Consider the following 20,598-nt stretch of genomic DNA (forward strand, 5'->3'; position numbering starts at 1 on the left):
CGATTCAGTGCCGGATTAAGCTAGTGCGGGGCCTGTAGCATATGTTATAAAGGGGCCCTAAATAAAAATTAAAATAAACACTTTAATATTAACATACTTTTTTACTTGCACAGTAAAGTAATTGTATTTTTTTAATTTGCTATACAGCCATATAATACGACAAATCGCTAACCTTAAATACCCAGTCGTTCATAAAAGTTGAAGGCAGTATAGTACTATAGTAATAGAGCAAGTGCAGAATCACCGAACCGGAAATTATAGCTTGAAAGCATTTAGCGCGGGTCCCTTGAAAGTGCGGGGCCCGTGGCTACTACATATGTAGCTACTACATACTGTATGTAATAGCCACATATGTGGCTACTACATATGTAGCTACTACATATGTAGCTACTACATATGTAGCTACTACATATGTAGCTACTACATACTGTATGTAATAGCCACATATGTGGCTACTACACATGTAGCGACTATTGCTACGAGGATAATCCGGCACTGGGTAGATTCCTGGCCTGCCTGCCGCACATTCGATTTGGCCTTTTGTCTGCTTCATCCTGGCCCGGTCCTTCTCTGTCCTCCTCATCCTTTATTCAATAATTAAACACGTGCGCGCTGCGGGGGGGGGATGTGGGCGAAGGGGGTGGGGGGAGTCAGTGGGGGGGCTGGGGGGGGTTCTCTCGCACTTCGAGTCGTCATCCACCGCGGCACGTGTCGGCGATTCTCGTGGAGGCGCGGAGCGCGCGGTGCGGCTGCACGGACACCCACTTGATGGCTACGCCGCTGATCATCACAGCGATCGCCACGACCGTCATCATCGTCAACAACAACAACAACGACAGCCGTTCGCCACGGAGTGGCGGTGACGTCACCACGGCGCTTGTGCTGGGCTATGTGCACGTTAAGGCCACGTGGAGTGTCATCATCATCATCGTCGTCGTCATAATTTTCATCCATCTGCGGTGGATAAAATAAGCAGCGCTTTGTGGAAAGTCTGCGGTGACTGCCGCTCCCCCCGCCCCTATGGAGAGGCGATACAACTTACACGTTGGGGTTGCGCAATTTCCACCCCTGGCGCCATGGAGGACCATGGATGGTGATGGGTGGATGATGACCAACACCCCGAGCTCGATTGAGGGGTGGCACGTTGACGTGGCTTTCAAAAACCACTCGCTTAGCGACTCGCGTTCTGGGGTAGGAGGGTGGTGGTGGGGAGGGGAGTGGGGGGAGACAACTGAACATTGAATTTGCTCCGTGACTTAACTCCCGTGATTGGGATTTTTGTTGTTGTTGGCGACCTGCGGTGGATCGCAGCGTAGCTAGCGAGTGCGCAGGCGGTGCAACTGCACTGCGTGGCCAGTGGGTCGAGTGACCTCAGCCGCCGAGCTACGACGAGGCGGGGGGTAGGGAGAATTGAACGGGGGGGGGGAGGCCCCCCACTGCATTCCGATGCTCTACCAGCAGTCCACTGCTGGTGGAGTGTCAGCGAAGTGAAACGTCGGCGCAATGCGAATTGCCAATTTACAGAGCGCGTAAAGTGACAGCCGCATCTCCAGACGCTTCGCAACACAAACAAAATAAACAAACACACACACCGTAAGGCAGGAAACTAAAATAAAAAAGATGTGGATATGGACAGAGTAACGGGCACGAAAGAAGACTTGGAGCCATCAGCACATGGAAGCAAAATGGGTCCTTCGGTCCATAATGAAGGTTTTTGGGTTAGATCGCGTAAGTATAAATGTGTCGTAACCCTCCACCACCCGACACAGCCAATTAGTAAGAGATTTGTTGCGTAAACAAAACGCCAATTAGTTTACTACTTAATCCCACCGGTGTGTTGGAGAGTAAATCCACAACATTTGTAATTTGAATAGTACGACGTTTCGCTAGGTAATTACGTCCAGCATCATCGGGCGATGTGCCATGGCAAAAAATTCGTACTCAAATTGTAAATGTTGTGGATTTCCTCTCCAACACGCCGGTGGGCTGAAGCAGTAACTAATTGGCGTTTTGTTTTCGTGACAAATCCCTTACAAATTGGCTGTGTCGGGTGGCGGAGGGTTACAACACATTTATGCTTACGCGATCTGACCCAAAACATTTTTATTTTGAATGTTGGTCGCGAAAGCCGACGTGTTCAACTGGGTCCTTAGGTCTTGGCTTGAACAAGGGCGGCAGCAGCAGCATCAGAGTCTCAACCGCACCGGAGCTCAAGTGGAAGATAATTCTCGACAGCGGGAGCAGAAACCGAGAAGGAGCGACCTCCCGGTAAGAATGAAGGGTCGCAGTCCAGGTGAGTTGTAAACACACTTGGGTTGTGAGGTGACCAAGAGGAGAGAGAGGGGAGCTGTGACGGCACGCGTGGGGATCACGAACCCGTCTGTGTGGCGAGCTGGAGTGCTACCCCCCCCCCCCCCCCCCCACATCGTGTATGCGTGATGGGTTTTCTCAAGGTACTCCGGTTTCCTGCCACTGGGAAGCCACAATCTCGTGATTGGTTTTCGCAACAAAAAAACAAAAGTCCCAATGTAGCGGGACCCTTCTGAAAAAGAAACGGAGCTTTGCAACTCCGTGAAAGCCATTCCTGGGTTGATGAATTACATTATTACTATTATTGAACGGCAAAGGAAGACAAAGGCGCTCTTTCCGCTTCGTGTTAGGATGCATGATGCTGCCATACTAGTTTTGCAAACGCTATTAAAATATATTTGAATCACATCAGCACGGGAGTTTGCACCATCAATTATAGATGGGGAGGGTGGTGGGGGTGTGGTAAAAAAGTAGGAGGCGTCAAAAAAAAAGTTCTCAATGTTGTCATCGAGCGTGTTCACGCGCGCGTGCAAAATGTCTCTCCGTGATTTGCGCCACACGGGCAAACTTCTGCTCGACTTTTCAAGCAATAAACATTATTAGAGCAAAAAAATGTAAAGAGCGACAACGAGTTGTGTTGTTGTTGTTGTCAGCGGACAGAGAGGAGCTTCTGCGTAACTTTGTCTGTGCGTGTTGCGGGGAGCGGTGGCGCAGCGGTGAGCGCGTTGCGCTACGAACGCGGCAGAGACCCGAGTTCGATTCCCGCTTACCGCCGACGCCCGATCAACATTATCTGAACCCGTCCTGCGCCTCCCCTAGGTCGACTCGGCCTCAAACGAGAACCTGGTGTGATGTGTAAACATCCCACTGGGGAGACAAAGGCGGCCGGGCGTAAATGTTGGCCACCCACCCCCTTGTGGGCCATTGCGGGCCTTCATAGGCGCTCGCTAACAGCACTTGCCTCAACAGTCTGTTGAAGACTACACGGGGGATCTTTGTTGTGGGGAGCGGCGGTGTAGTGGTTGGCACATCGCGCTACGAGCTGGCCGGCCCCGACTTCCATTCCCGCTCACGCCCAATAGCAGCGGCGAATGTTTGAGCCGGTCCTGGGCCTCCTCTAGGTCGACTCGGCTTTAAATGCGTAACCTCTTGCAATGTATAAGAGTATCACTACCGGGACACAGGCGGGGGTAGTGCTCGTCACCATCCATGCTCGCTAACAGTACTTGCCCCAACAGCCGGTGTAGACTACACGGGGTTGGGTGGGTGCCTTTGTCTTTGTGTGAATATTGGAAGTGGTTTTGCGACATCAATTTGATCCATCAGTGGCTATGCACTTGTTGTGTAATCATTGTCATGATCAATATCCACACGGTTTTCTGTCTCGCTCCTCAAACCACTCAGAACTCACAGCTGATGTCGCTTCATCATCATCATCAGTGGAAACTCACAAGTGATTCTGTAACACGTGGTGTGGAAACTTGATTTGAACGTGGTGTAAACATACGGGCGGCAGTGGGAGCCAATGTGGGTTCTCTGCGCATCTCTCTGGACGTCCCCAGACATCTCTGAATATTTAAAGAAATTTTTCAACGTTTGAAGCTTTCATGTTCTTAGTTTTTTTTCGGTAAAGTCACGTAGGTAAAAAAGTTTAATTTAAATTAATAAAAGTAAAAAAATCACGACGTTTCGGAAGCAACCGTCCTTGTATATATAAAAGGACGGTTTTCTTGGAATTTCTCTTACTTGATACAGCTATCGTGCTGTGACGGTTTCACCTGAAGACGAAGGCTTGTGTTGCGTCCGAAACGTCGTGATTTTTTTATTTTTTTATTTTACTTTTATTAATAAAAAAAAATTACCTACGTGACTTTACCGAAAAAACCTAAGAATAAATGTCTCTACGCTTCATTTAACAATGCCGAGAGAAAGAGAGAGAGACTGTGCGTGCAATGTGGTGGTGGCCACGTCGCATGCACAGCCTTCCCTGCTGCGTCGTGAGCGGCCCACCTTTGCAGGTTCCTATTCCTCTTCGTGTCCAGCCTGTTCTCCTGTCTGGACGTGCATGGGGTTGTTTTGCCCCCCCCCCCCCCCTCCATCATGAACAGAATCGAGTCTTTTGGATTGAAGCCACGTGGAGTTGAAGCAACCTGCAGTTGAAGCAACGTGGAGTTGAAGCAACCTGCAGTTGAAGCAACCTGGAGTTGAAGCAACGTGTGCCCGTAGCATGGAATCCGCTTTCCCGGGGTGGGAGGTGGAGGGGGGCACTTGGGCCGCCAATCCGTACCGACGGTGGGAATCAACCCCCTAGTCCCCTATGAAACAAAAAATTATTCGTCGAACCCTCTGGGGAGGTGGGTGGGTTGGTTGGGTGGGGGGTGAACGATCGAGGCAAGTCGTTCACCCGCGTTGGCCGCACAATTGCCGACCCATTCCTCCGGCCCTTTGATCGGCGAGCGTGCCGTCTCGGCGCCCCTAATGAAAAAATTAACGAAGTTGCGAATCGTCGACCTCTGATGAACCCCCCTGACCTCGTCTCGGCCCGGCCCGGCTCGGTTCGACGGTCACCTGACGGCGGACGTGTGATCGGTGGCGGTGGGGCCGGTGAAAATCTGACCCCGACCGTGCGCATTTTTCCGTGCGACGGGTGAGCGCGTGTGGTGCGTGCGGGAGGGGGTCCTGGGAAAAGTGACGTCCGTGGATTGCGGCATTACGACGTCGGTGGGTTTTTTTTTCTCGTCCCTCTAATTTTTTTAATAAGTCACGCCGAGCCAGGCACGCTTCTCATCGGCGAGCTGGCCCGAGGAATTTTATGATTGTTGTTGTTATTTGATTTGAAAGTTATGGCCGAGGTTGAAAGTGTTGAGGGAGGGGAAGTGGTCTTGTTAATAAATGCCATGCGATAGACGTTAAACCATCAAAGGGTTATCTCTCTCACTCTTTCTTGCGAAAGAAACTCGCTGTCTCAATGGGCTGTCACTTCGTCGTTAATAAAAAAAAAACACAATCTGACTCGCTGATCGATTGCCAACAAAACTAAACAACAACAAAAACGCCACGAAAGATGTATGTGTCCCACGTATGGCGAACTTCTCCCGCACCGTGCGATGTCTGGGAGCTGCTATCCGCCTGAGCGCTGCTCTCGGAGAAATGTTTCTGGAAGTTTGAAAAGGAAGAAACGGGAAGCTCGCAACGTATCGCAGCAGAAAATATGGCTGAGATGGAAGAGACGTTGGCTCATTAGACGTGCTGAACGAGGGGGGTGGGTGGGGAAAGTGTCAGTGCTGTGTTTATTTTGTTTCGGGGGAAGTTAAGCGAGGTGCAAACTGTGTTGCCGTGCAGGCGAGGCACGGACGCGTATTATTTACTGATGTATGCGTGTATGTTGAACGTCTTTCGCACCGTACGTAGCCAACCGTGTTTAATCGGAGGCGCGTGTTTGCCTACGAGCGACGTTGATTGCCGCAGACAAGGAAGAAGCGTGATTCTGAATCCTAATTGTGAAGAATACAATTCGGAGATTTTTTTTATATAAATAAAATATTTTTTTGAATAAACAAAAAAGATATTTTTAATAACAAAAATATTTTTATTTAAGTAAAAAAACATCATGATAAAAACTGATTTTTGTCCAAAAAATCACGACAATAATCTGAAACTTTAGTTACAAAGTAGCACATTTTCAACGGATAAAGGCGCAGATCTGCAATTGCTTGCTCACGCCACTGCTGGCGGAAGGGCCACCGCGATCGAGGGAGCTCTGGAGAGATCCCGCGACAGTGGAGGGTATTCTGGGCGACTCGGAGAGGTCACTCTACCCACAATGTGGTCCGGCGCACACGTGACCAGCCGAACGACTAACTGTGACAGCACGTTTATGACCGAAATAATGACGATAATACTCGTGTCGGAGTCCCTACTATTAACTTCTTTACATCGGAAACAAACAAATAAACAAACGAGTGATGCGTGACAGAGGAAGCTGTGTGCTTGCGTGATCTCAATGTACTGGAGATCTGTAAAAACAACAACACGAGCTTCATAGCTCATCAGGTTTCTCCAGGATAAATAAAAATTCTGATGATTCCATTGCCAGGCAAATGCGGGGGAGGGTGACTCGAAGGTGACCTCTGTACAGAACATTCTTCTGGCAGTGAGAACCAGGACCATAAACTTTTACAATATGTATTTAAATCTATTCAATAAAATGCAAAATACACTCGATGCTTTAACCCCTTCATGCACGAATTTATGATAGCAAAACCCAATAGTTGAATTTTTTGGTGACATGTGATATTTTGGTGGATTTAAGGATCGTTCCAAATGTGTTGAAAATATCGTTTGAAATATAATTTCGAAGTAAACATGTACAGTGTATGTACAATGTCCCCACGCGACAGATGAAGCAATAGGTACATTTACTAAATGCCCCCTCCACTCCCCACCTCTCTTCACGTGGGTACACCACCACCACCACCGGCAGTCGATTGGCAAGTTGTATATGGTGGGGTAAAGTGTGGGTCGAGGGGTGTGAGTCGTAGCGAGCGGGTCACGGGGTGTAGGACGTGGGTCATGGGTATGGGTCGCTGGGTGTGTGGGTCGCGGGGTGTGTGGGTCGCTGGGTGTGTGGGTCGTGTGGGTGTGGGTCGCGGGGTGTGTGGGTCGCTGGGTGTGTGGGTCGTGTGGGTGTGGGTCGTGGGGTGTGTGGGTCGCTGGGTGTGTGGGTCGCGGGGTGTGTGGGTCGCTGGGTGTGTGGGTCGTGTGGGTGTGGGTCGTGGGGTGTGTGGGTCGCTGGGTGTGTGGGTCGTGTGGGTGTGGGTCGTGGGGTGTGTGGGTCGCTGGGTGTGTGGGTCGTGTGGGTGTGGGTCGTGGGGTGTGTGGGTCGCTGGGTGTGTGGGTCGCGGGGTGTGTGGGTCGCTGGGTGTGTGGGTCGTGTGGGTGTGGGTCGTGTGGGTGTGGGTCGCGGGGTGTGTGGGTCGCTGGGTGTGTGGGTCGTGTGGGTGTGGTTCGTGGGGTGTGGGTCGCTGGGTGTGTGGGTCGTGTGGTGTGGAGAGGTCTGTGGGAGGCGGTGTGCTCACAATGGAGAGAGGGAGACAGGGCAGGAAGCCGATTCATGGTGACTCGCGCTCTCTCTCCTCGCCACCCACTGCATAAAACAACTCCCCGAGATATAACTTTATTTTCAAGGGTGTGCACCACCACCACCTGATTTAACAAACGGGAATTAAATCATTATAACCAGTGGGCGCCACCTATTACGATGTAGAAGAGTGGTCATTAGCAACAACAATGAAATGTCATCTGCAAAGTGTGCACAGGAGAGAGATTCAGGCTTGAGATATCGCTGACAGAAATACGGAAGAACGCACACAGCTTCGGGACATCGTTCAAACTCTTCAAACAATGAGAAGCGGCCTAGGGAGGGATGATGGCCGACGGTCATTCATAATCACTATTGGACATCTTTGAAAAAGAGCTTTATAGCTTATCGGATTCCTCTAGCATACATACAATGTTTTGATTCCGAATGATGATGGAGGGGCGGCAAGGGAACGAATCATGTCCGAGAGGATTCCCCCGGGGAGATGGAGCGATGACACCAGCTCGTGTGTAGGTCACGTGCTCGGTTGATTGTCACATCACATGTATCGTGAGATGTGGCGGTGACTTGGGGAGGCCTTCATCCAGCAGTAGATCGACCATGGATACTATGATGACGATGACCACGATGAAGGAAGGTCCAACCGTTTGTCGATTTATTTTATTCTCCAACTCAATTTGTTTGTACAAATTTCGATTTAAAGCTTTCGTGACTGCAGGGGTTCGTCTTCTTGGTTTTTTCGGTAAAGTCTCGTGACTTTACCGAAAAAAAAACCCAATAAGTTGTTTGTACAAATTGAAATGTTACCAAACGCTACCTATTCAGACCGTGGGGCCCCATTCTCTTCCGTTGCAAGCGAGGGGTTGTGGAGTGGGTGTCTAAGTCCGGTCACCGCCGACTGCACAAAATGTGAGTTTGACGATCATTCGATGAACATTACTGTCATATGGCAGAGCGGGTGGGAAAGTGCTGCCCCCCATCCCCCTGTGTGTGGCGGAACAGAGGCGACTTGAAGTGGAGATCTCGGATGTAGTTCTGCGATATCCGCTTCTGCGAGCCGTTCTCTAACCCTGCTCGTTGAGAGACCAGAATGCGGCCGTAGCCACGTGGACATGACACCAAGAGCAAAATCGCGGTGAACTTGTGGGAAAGAATGTACAAGAAATTTTTATGTATGGAAAAAAAAATCCATTCCCGGACTCAATTTGTTTTTGAAAAAATTAGATTGAACTCAACAATTGCTTGGTCAGCTCTCGGGCCTCCCCCTCTTGAGTTGCGAGCAGAGGCGGAGGGGGGGGGGTGTTGCGGGGAAGGGGGGTGGCGGATGGTGGGGGCGGGAGGGATGTCACCTTTAAAACGGTGGGCAGGCTGGGGGGGGGAGAGCTGGACCACAAGGGCCCACAGCGGGCAAGCGCGAACAACGAGAGCGCGAATTTGTCAACAAAAAAATTGGGGCAGTCAATGTGGCGGCTGACGTGGCCGCTGTGTTTTGTCTGGGGGGACGCGGGGAGCCGCTTTAATAACAACGCTTGCCACTTCGTGTTTTGCCGCTGCTGCTGCCCTTGGAATTAATTGTGTTGGCACGCCGTGAGATTGTTCCAGGCCGACCGGTGTCGTGGGCCGCGATCTGACTGAATCGAGGCCAGAAGCAGCTAACACTCTGTGTGTGTGTGAGTGTCTGTGTGTGTGTGAGAGTGTCTGTGTGTGTGTGTGCGTTAGCGTCGGCGGGGGTGCAGGGTTAGCGTGGGGGGCTCAACCTCATTTGAAATGTTTACGTATCTTCTTGCTTCTTTCGGTAAAATCACGTAGAATGGAAATAATAAAATAATACAAATAAAACATAATAAAATAATTCTCACGACGTTTCGGCCACAACGCAAGCAGCCGTCCGCAGGTGAAGAACAGGTCTGTCGAAAGAAATGTTTACGTATACCGTACGGTAAGTCCTCGCTGACCGCGAAAACGCGCTCCTTCCATTCGGAAACACTTTTCGCACAACGCGGAACGCACCCGTTTATAATGCGGAGCACGCTCCGTTATAACGTGGCACATGCTTCGTTATAACGCGGAAAGTGTCCATTATAACAAGGAGCGCGCACGTTATCACGTGGAATGCGCTCATTATAAATCCGGAACGCACCTTTTAGAACGCGGGGCACGCACTGTTATAAGGCGGGTTCTGAGCGGTCGACGACGAACTACTTTTTTGAGCTGCGTGGCTGAGCGGTGTGAACCCGTGCGCGGAATGATACAGTAACGCGGCGACGTACCCTCAGTTATTTGCCCGCGGTGTGTGCGTGTAGTCGTACATCGTATCTCGCCAAACATTATTTATGGGAAAACATTTCTCGCTGAACGCAGCACTTTTCAGGAACGCGCCTCCCCCGTTGAACGAGGACTTACTGTATATATATAAGGTAAAGGCGCGGGCCTTGCAATCGCTTTGGCAACGCCGCTGCTGACGAACTCTTAAGAGGATAACTTTGTCGACTTCACGTTGGCCAGACGTGCTAGAAGATGTGGCAATAACCCAGAGATTATCCCACCATCCATGACCCTTCTGCCAATCGATTAACTGCGGTGAAGCCGTTTATACTGCTGGGTCGAAAGAGGCGGATTTGGGGGTGGGTGGGGATTTAAGAAGTCTGTGCCGTTGTTTCAAATGCTGCTGCTGTTTCTGTAGGAGATGGGTTTGAACCGGTGACCCTGTGTTGCAAGTGCCGCGTGCTAACCATTATACCACGGCAGTGCAATATTTAACAGCAGTGTCAGTTATTCCTGAGGCCCCCTCCACACGCTGCAATCGCCCACACAAAGACAGAGATTCCCCGTGTAGCTTACACAGCCGCTGGGGAATGTGTTGCCGCGAGCGAGCACTTTTGGCCAACACCAAAGGCAAAGTTCCCCCGTATAGCCTGATCGGACTGTTGGGGCAAGTGCAGTGAGCGAGCACCTATGAAGGCCGGAACGGCACACGAGGGGGTGGGTGGCCAGCGCCACGCCCGGCCGCCTTTGTCTCCCGAGTGGTCGATATTTAAACGCCGCACCAGATACTCATTTGAGGCTGAGTCGATCTAGGGTGAGGTCTAGATAACGTCACTGTTGTTGGCCGTGAGCAGGAATCGAACTCGGGTCGCCGGATTCATAGCGCCGCTGCGCTAACCGCTACAACTACCGCCAGCGCCGCACACAAAGACAAACAGACACACACACACTCGTGTGCGAGTGTGTGTGTGTCCATAAATGACGTCATGCACCTAGGGGGGGGGGGTCTGACTTTTGTGACGATGTGTGACGAAGGGGGGGGGGGGTCAAAAATCGTCTAAAATCGCGTGACGTCATTTATGGACGGCCCCTTATCGCGAACGATCTCTTTGAGGAATTCTGACGGCGCTGCCGCTGAACACCGACAGGATCCGGACGTCTTAGCAAACGTCAAGTTCGATTCCCACACCCCGTTTCTGGGGAGCGCCCCGACATCTACCGGGGGTCGTCCGCTCGCTCGTCGAAAAGAGTTCGATCCTCCCGTGTTGCATGCCGGGAACTTGCGTAATAAAATCCCAATCGTGGGGGAGCTCCGTGAGAATGCGGCACCCAGGGAGGGACGGGGGGGGGAACGTGCCCCCCAATGATCCGATCGAAATCCCTAATTTCGATCGGATCATTGTGGTTTATTAGTAATAAATCGGCAATTTTACGACCCCCACTGCCACTGTGTAGCATATTATTATGTGCCAGGGACTCTGTGAGATGATAGGACAATAGTCTGAGTCCATAATTGCCAATAAGTAACGGCAAAACAGTTATAAGTGACTCACATAATTGTGCGCAGTTGCGTATACAGTCCACGACTTCCCTGAAGGCATTCACCTTCAGCGAGCGCGATGCCGATCACACAACGCGGTTCGAATTCGACCCTTTGATCGATGGCTGCGCCATCGCCGCACACGCGTCGAATAAAAAGCAAGGGACAAGTCCTTACTGACTAACAACTCCTTACTTACTAACAACTCCTTACTCACTAACAACTCCTTACTCACTAACAAGTCCTTACTCACTAACAACTCCTTACTCACTAACAACTCTTTACTAACAACTCCTTACTCACTAACAACTCCTTACTCACTAACAACTCCTTATTCACTAACAACTCCTTACTAACAACTCCTTACTCACTAACAACTCCTTACTCACTAACAACTCCTTACTCACTAACAAGTCCTTACTTACTAACAACTCCTCTATCATTTTTCATTGCTGGGGGGGTTGCTCCCCCTCCCTGAAAATCCTGGCTCCGCCATTGGACTGATTCAGACCGATAACGACAGTACGTGGACACAGTACTGTGTATATATATACATACTGGGTGGCCCAATAGCCAAGACACGTAGGGTTACTTTATTTATTTTAACAAATAACATCGCGTTATTTCACACATTTCAACAAATGTTCAGACTGACTTCCGTGAACAATCGCACCTCCGATTAGCACGAGTTGGTACGTACGGTGCGAAAGAAGTTCAACATACATACAACGGACATACATTAATGTATGCTGCATAAATTCTCTTTTGAAATTAGTGTAGGACTTTTTTTTAAAGATTACATGTGAACTATCATCTTTGAACGTTCATTAATGGTGTTTTTGTTGTTGTCTAAATTCATTCACGGAGTTCTTGGTCGAGTTTTGTAAACGGCGGGTTTGGAGGTGACCCTACATGAAGAAGAATAATAGATACGAATAATGATAATAGATAAAATATTAACTTCACGTATAGAATACACAATTACAATTGTTTAATGCTAGTGCTAAAATAAATGAAATAACCCTGTGTCCTCACTTTTGGGCCACCCTGTACGTATACATATATTTTTTATTATAGATGCTGAGCACAAGCCTAACGGCCCACAAATGCCAATCGGTCAGCAACAAACAGCGTCGCTGAATGTGCAAGAATGACTCGAATTGAGTAAGGGGATTTACAAATTAATAAAGCAAAAGTCTCAAGATTACGATTGTAATAACGTGGGAAATTAAGCGGCAGGAGGGGTGTTTCAGACAGAAGCGGTGTGAGAGAAGAAGCAGAGAGAGAGACAGTGTCTTGTAACCTGCAGTGTGGTGAGTGAGTGAGCGAGCGGGCGAGTGGTTTTGCGTGGTGAGCGGGTGGAGTGGGTGGCCTCGTTTTGGTGGTTGAACACGGCGTGAGATGAGACTACACCGCTTCTCTGTTAGACTAAACCCTGAGCGCATGGACAGGCGGAATCACCTTCGTGAAAGGTATTCTTAGGTTTTTTCGGTAAAGTCAAGTAGGTAAAAAATTAAAATTAATAAAAGTAAAATAAAAATGCAATAAAATCACGACGTTTCGGAGGCAGCACAAGCTTCCAATCTTGTGTTGCGGAAGCTTGTGTTGCCTCCGAAACGTCGTGATTTTTATTTTATTTTTTATTTTACTTTAATTAACTTTCATGTTTTACCTACGTGACTTTACCGAAAAAACCTAAGAATATGAATCATTGCAGTCACGAAAGCTTCAAATCTAGAATTCGTGAAAGGTGTTGCAGACAGTCACCACGCTAGCAGCGGTGATGGGAGAGCGATAACGAGGCACCTGACCGCCAGCGAGCGGGTTGTTGACTCAAAGTGAATGGGTGAGTGTTGCGTCACCAATCAGCCTGACTGCTTTGCGTCAAACTAGGAGGCACGTCGAACAAAGTGAACCAAAGCTGATGAAATGTTGCACTCCCTGAAAGCCCCGTGTGGCTGATGTGATGTGTAAAACAATATCTATGTGTGTCGTTTGCGTGGAGGGACAGCGATGTGAAGGAGAAGTGTACACGTGTGTTTGTTTAGTGTGTTGCATTACGTTGATTTGAAACACTCGTAGAGATGTAAGGAACTGAGTGATCTGCCCCGGATGTGACGGCAATGTTCGGTATTCTTCTTGGTCTTGGCCGCCACGAGGTAGCCCAGACCTAAGCTAAACTATTCTTTATATTGCGAGATAAGGCCCGCTCAGACGTGTGGCTCTTTTTCAGAAGCGACCTCGTCACCAATGATAGCTCAACGGAGTGGCTAATCGCGTGGAAATGTCTCGCAGCCAAATACTCCGAACGCATTTTTGTTCTAAATGTGGAGAGAGAGATATAGAGAGAAAAAAAATATCCACGCGACCACGGGGAGAACGTGCAAAATCGAAATATACAAGAGGCGTGAGTGTCGGGATCGAACCCACGCCCTACTCCATACCACCGAGACTTAAACACACGCGCAATGCGCCCTATTACTATCCATCTCGGTCTTGACTCTCATCAATCTCAGGCACCTGTCATCGCTACGCGTTGACCCAGGCCCTCTCCACGGGCCCCGTGCCATGCGACTCCACCCTCGCAGAGGAGGGCCCACGCCGTCTCTCTCTCTCTCTGACCCCGGGACCGCCGCCGCCGCCGCTACCGCATCGCCACCCCTCCTTCTACACCCACGTAGCGATCCCTTCCGCTGGTTACTTACCAGATGGCGCTTTGTTTTGTTTATTTAAATAAAGTTAAACTATGTAATTAGTTGCGCTTTGTTTGCCTTCTTTATTTTCGTCAACGCAGGAAATTGAAAGGTAATGAAAAAAGATTCAAGTTTTTTTTTGAGGGGGGGTGGGGGGGGATTGTGGTCCTTGGTGGTGGTGGTGGCTGCTGGTGCTAATGGTGGTGTGGTGGTTATTGGTGGTGCTGGCGGTGGTGGTGATGGTGATGGTGTGGTGGTTATTGGTGGTACTGGCGGTGGTGATGATGGTGGTGGTGTGGTGGCTATTGGCGGTGCTGGCGGTGGTGGTGGTGATGATGGTGGTGTGGTGGTTATTGGTCCTGATGGCAGTGGTGATGATGGTGGTGGTGTGGTGGTTATTGGTGGTGCTGGCGGTGGTGATGATGGTGGTGGTGGTTATTGGTGGTGCTGGCGGTGGTGATGATGGTGGTGGTGGTCCTGGTGGTTATTAGTGGTGCTGGCGGTGGTGATGATGGTGGTGGTGTGGTGGTTATTGGTGGTGCTGGCGGTGGTGATGCTGGCGGTGGTGGGGAACAACGGTGTTCGATTCTCGCTGACGGTCAGCACCAGCGACGATTATCTGAACTGGTTATGGGCCTCCCCGAAATCGACTCAGCCTCAAATAAGCACCTGGTACTATGTGTAAACATCGCCACTGGGGAGACAAAGGCGGCCGAGCGTGGTGTTGGCCACCCACCCCCTCGTGTGCCGTGCCGGCCTTCATAGATGCTCGCGAACAACGCTTGCCCCAACAAAGGCTACACGGGGGTGTAAGTCTTTGGTGATGGCGGTGGTGCTGATGCAGCTGCTGGTGGTGGAATATTTCTTGTGAGAAGTCGTGTCGCAGATTTCTCTGTGCGCGGCAGATTTACCGATGGATTTATCGTTCGAAAATACTCAATGCACAAGAAATATTGTCGGCGAGTTTCCGGGCAACGGCCCTTCTTTAATGGCACTTCGCGCGAAACGTCGATTCTTGTTTTTATTTTAAGACCGCAGTGTTGTTGACGCGTGCGTTGAGTTGTTGTTGTTGTTAACCGTGCGTGCGTGCGCACCGCTGCCAACGCAGCATCAACAGCGTCGACAAACAATCGTTTGTTATCGTTCGGGACAGTTTCCATCGCTGACCTCCTTCCACCCTTCCGAACGCTCGGCGTTCGGGTTCAGCTCGCAGCGAGAGCGGCGTCGTTAAACCGTGGAGCGCGCAACACCCCAGCACCCCGCACCCTCCCATCACACCACCACCACCACAGCACCTCGCATCCTCCCCATCCCGCCCACGTGTTGTCTCTCCGGTCGAGCAGGACAACGTCGCGTGATTATTGCTTTTCTGCTCTCTGTGTCGGCGGGCGGGCGAGTCGTCATGGCGTGCAATACCCTTCAATTTGTAACCGGCGTTTTAAGATTGTAATGGCATGGGAGAGCGGCCCCCCCGTCCTGGTCAACCCCGCAGGGCAGCGGGGTCGAGAGCTCCCTTAACCCCCACCCCTACCCCCTTGACTCCCCCACAGCCCCCCCCCCCACACCGCCACTCTTCGCGATGACGGCCACCGCTGCACCGAATTCGCGAGCCGCTGCCGAGCAGCTGCCAGATGAAGTGTAACGTCTACGCAGCTGTGATGGCGAAGATGAAGATGATGAAGATGATGTGCCTCTCGAATTCCCGAGGTGGATAAACTCCCCCCCCCCCACCACCACCACCATCACCACCCACCTTTGTTCCCGTTCGTTGTCATCGGCTCCCTACTTTCTTTTCGTGTTGGCTTGTTACCCTCCCCCCCCTCCCTCGGTCGTAATAAGATTTCCCTTAATAAATACCGGCGTTATAATCGCTGTTAGGCAGGGTTCGGTGGCGTAGCGTGCGTGGTTGGCATGGGTCCTGCTGCGAGTAATAAAATGCCCCCACACCCCTCCCACGTTCCTAGCCCGATAGTCAGTGATGTCCTGCTCACACGAGCCCTTGAAGACATTGGGCATTCCGATGGGTATGGGGCGAGTCACCCCCAAGCGAGGGCGCCGGTTTATTACCCCAATGGCCTGGACTGATCCGGCCCGTGGGCCCCGTTGTCGCAGTTGCACCGCCTGCACACTCGATAGCTACGCTCGTGTCCCGGGTGTCCATTCCGGTATCGGGCGAACTGTGTGACGTGGTTAAAGGGGTTGGTGGGGCGGGAGCTATATGAGGGGTGGGGGTGTCAGTAATATCACTCAGTACCATGGATGAGCCACTGCCTCAATGCTCCCCATATGCACACACATTGCAGCTTACTCTCAATTACCTGCGAGCGCGTTGCCTGGGTTTCAGATGAACCTTGCTTGGCCTATGCACCGCCACTGGTAGTTTTAATATCACAGCGTTAGCCGCTCCCACACTCGTCGGTGGGTCAGTCACTCGGTGCACACGTGATCGCGAACACGCATTCACGTGTTCGCCCTCGGATGACTCGTGTTGGCAGCGCTATTGTTTCGATGTAAAGCTTTCGTGACTGCAGGGATTCATCTTCTTGGTTCTTTCAGTAAAGTCACGTAGAATGGAAATAATACAATAATAACAATAAAACATAATAAAATAATATTATATAATAAAATAAAATAATGCTATTTTAAAATAATATTATACTATAATATAATAATATAATATTATTATATTTCGATTTAAAGCTTTCGTGACTGCAGGGATTCATCTTCTTGGTTCTTTCGGTAAAGTCACGTAGAATGGAAATAATAAAATAATAAAAATAAAACATAATAAAATAATTCTCACGACGTTTCGGCCACAACGCAAACAGCCGTCCTCAGGTGTAGAACAGGTCTGTCGTGAGAATGATTTTATTATGTTTTATTTTTATTATTTTATTATTTCCATTCTACGTGACTTTACCGAAAGAACCAAGAAGAAGCGCTCTTGTTGTTCAGGAGCTCGATGCCAATGTCGAGGTCTGCTGATGGCCACGACGAGAGGGCTTCAGGACGAAGAGAGAGATAGTTCCTGCAGATGTTGGTGTTCCTTCTCGTCCGTCGAAGGAGCGCAGACCACAGCGGCTTATTCTTAGGTTTTTTTCGGTAAAGTCACGTAGGCAAAAAATTAAAATTAATAAAAGTAAAATAAAAAATAAAATAAAAATCACGACATTTCGGAGGCAACACAAGCTTCCGTCTTCAGGTGGAACAGTCACAGCACGATAGCTGTATCAAGTGATAGCTGTATCAAGTGATAGCTGTATCAAGTGTATCAAGTGATACAGCTGTATCAAGTGATACAGCTATCGTGCTGTGACTGTTCCACCTGAAGACGGAAGCTTGTGTTGCCACAGCGGCTTACTTTGTGGCTCACACGTTGGGTCGCTTGGCCACAATCGCACGACTCTGGCTTGCGTCTTTCATTTTTAATTTGCAAAGGTCGCTGGGTGACATCGGTCTGTTGGTGTCTCTGATGAAGTTGATGGTTGTCACACCTTCAGTGCCGGATTCTCCTACGAGCAAAAGTAGCATAAGCTACGGGCCCCGTACTTTCAAGGGCCCCGCGCTAAACGCTTTCAAGCTATCAATTCCGGTTCAGTGATTCTGCACTTGCTCTATTACTATAGCACTATACTGCCTTCAACAGTTATGAACGACTGCGTGTTTAAGGTGAGCGATTTGTCGTATTATCTAGCTGTTTAGCAAATGAAAAAATACAATAACTTTACTATGCAGTTAAAAAATTGGTGTTTTAATATTTACGCGTGTTTTTTTATGTATTTAGGTCCCCTTTATAACACATGCTACAGGCCCCGCACTTAGATTAATCCGGCACTGTTCACACCAACAGTGTCTCGGAGGCAGAACGTCAAAGCCAGTAAGTGCGTTGGTATTTGTGTCTCGAATGAACTGTTTATTATTATGATGATGATTATTATTATTTTGGACGTCCGCGTTATTCCACTCTGTTCGCACAGCAGCAGCAGCAGCAGAAGCAGCGTTCTTCCCGATCTGGGTGGTGAGATTCTGGGGATGGTGACAGCAGCAGCAGCAGGAGCAGCTGCGATCCCAGAAGGGTTGGGATCGGGACTTGAGTCGGTGGCTGGGAGATAAACCTCCGATTAGCACAGTTGGCTACGTGCGGTGCGAAAGAAGTTCAACACACATACGTACAATGTTGAGTGTCTTGGTTGATGGTAAACCAGTATGGGGTTTATCCCCTAATGACCGTGTGTTTTGCATAATCCTTGTGTTTGTTGTTATCAAGGCCGTCCTTGCCCTCCATTACCCCGGATAATTGAGAGAAGACCACACAGGTACACGTGACTGAAGACACACGCACGCGAGCGAAATTATGGTTCGCAAATTACTCGGCAGTGCCGCTGCTGTTGCTGCGTTGACAGCGGTGTCCAAACACAATTAAGCAAAAACAACAACACACCAAGTCAACACGCTCAGTCACTAACTCTGTGTGTGTGGTCTTTAAAGGAATAAAAAATATTTACATCATGGGAGACGTTTCGGGCAATGGGCCTTCTTCAGCGTTGCACATCACAATGTGTTCATGAATGGCCGTTTCTCGACATCGTTCTGCGCGATATTGAAGAGCGGCGGTGGTGGCCATGCTGCACGTGGCCACAGGGCGCAATGGTAGCGAGATGTTAACTACCTCGCCTAGTTTACAGGAGGCCATGGGCTCGATCCCGACCCAGATGCCTGTATATTTGGAGTTTGCATGTTCTCCCCGTGGTTGCGTGGATTTTTCTCCGGGTCCTCCAGTTTTGCCTTCGACATTTAGAAACACGCGTTTATAGTACCTGGCTGCTATATATTTACACGTGATAAGCCACTTGATTGAGCTTTCATTTGTGGCCAGGTCGCTTCTGAAAAAGAGCCGTATAGCTCAGTGAGCCTTACCTGGTAAAATAAATAAATAGTTTATAGTAGTTGTAAACCAGCACCGAGGAGGCAACGGCGATTGTCGGTGGATCACCGCAACTCAATGTCGTGAAACTCCCTTCTCGCGGGCGTCGAAAAGTCGCCATACCTTGGCTTGGACCACAAACTGTTCCATCTGTACGGGGATAGAGGGTTGCTTCCTTGCACGCGTGATTTTTCTCCGGGTGCTCCGGTTTTCTTCCCACACGCAAACACTCATTAATTGGCCGACACCGGATAACACCTTCATATATAAGGAGCGCAGAGCTTTGTGGGGAGTGAGGGTGACATTCGGTGCTGCTGCACCACCTGACGTCGGCCTTCTCGCTTGGCTGGTTCCTCCTGGCGCCTCTGAGTGCAGCGGCGCCGCGTTTGGGGCCGTCCATAAATGACGTCACGCGATTTTGGACGATTGTTTTTGACCCCCCCCGCCCTCGTCACACGGCGTCACAAAAAGTCAGACCCCTCCCCTCAAATATGACGTCACAAAGCTCTGCCCCCCCCCCCCCCAAAAAAAATCAAACATGCTTCAAATCGCTTTAAACTATTGTTATTGTAGTGCGTATTTAACGTGCCGCTGTATGTTGTAGGAGAAAACATTTATCAAAAAGTCTATTTGATTAAGTAGAACGTGTTGTCTATATGTATTCAAAGTTGCGTATTTTGATGTGACGTCACATTTCTCAACCCCCCCCCCCCTCGTCACACATCGTCACAAATGTCTGACCCCACCCCCCTAGGTGCGTGACATCATTTATAGACGGCCCCTTACAAGTAGAAATTAGTATTATGATTGTTATTAAGGGACCATTGCCAGAAACGTCACCTATTGTACATTTTTCTTCCGAAGGACACTTTGTGATTGATTAATTTGTTGAATTCTAAGGCTCGCTGCATAGATAATTATGCTACCTGGAGGCTCACTATTAGAGATTAAATTATTCACATTCCCATGAGGGGGGGGGGGGGGGCTTCGATGTATTGCTGAGATTTGTGGTCACGGTACAATTTAAGACTTGATTCGTTATTTCTAGATTTGAAGCTGTCGTGACTGCAAGGATTCATACTCTTAGAATTTTTTTCGGTAAGTCACGTAGGCTAAAATTAAATAAATAATAAAAATAATAGAAATATATAAGTAAAAATTTTATTACTTATTTTTATTTTTACCTACGTGACTTTACCGAAAAAAACCTAAGAGTTTGATTCGTTATCTTTATAACGTCGTGGGTGGATGTAGCTGCCTCTAGTGGCTGGGACTCAGGCGAATTCACCACAACACCAGATGAGAGTCTGACACATCATCGGTTACCAACGTGCTCATTGCAAGTACAGCTTTCCTTCGCCTTATGCTCGATTATTTTTGTTCGCGTATATGCGGTTAACACTTTTCTTTATTTTTACCGAAAATTCGCTACAGTATGCAGTTTGGATTTACTCATATGCCGCTATGCGGTCGAACGTGGGACAACGATGTGTAGTGTGTGTACTGTGTGTGTGCTGTGTGTGTGTGCTGTGTGTGTGCTGTGCGTGTACTGTGTGTGCTGTGTGTAATGTGCGTGTGCTGTGCGTGTACTATGTGTGTACTGTGTGTGTACCGTGTGTGCTGTGTCTAATATGCGTGTGCTGTGCGTGTGCTGTGTGTGTACTGTGCGTGTACTGTTTGTACTGTGTGTGTATTGTGTGTGTGCTGTGTGTGTACTGTGTGTGTACTGTGTGTACTGTGTGTGCACTGTGTGTGTACTGCGTGT

The sequence above is a fragment of the Lethenteron reissneri genome, chromosome 38 (assembly GCF_015708825.2).
Source record: "Lethenteron reissneri isolate LAM-NWPU_2019-01 chromosome 38, ASM1570882v1, whole genome shotgun sequence".
In the NCBI taxonomy this organism is placed as follows: domain Eukaryota; kingdom Metazoa; phylum Chordata; class Hyperoartia; order Petromyzontiformes; family Petromyzontidae; genus Lethenteron; species Lethenteron reissneri.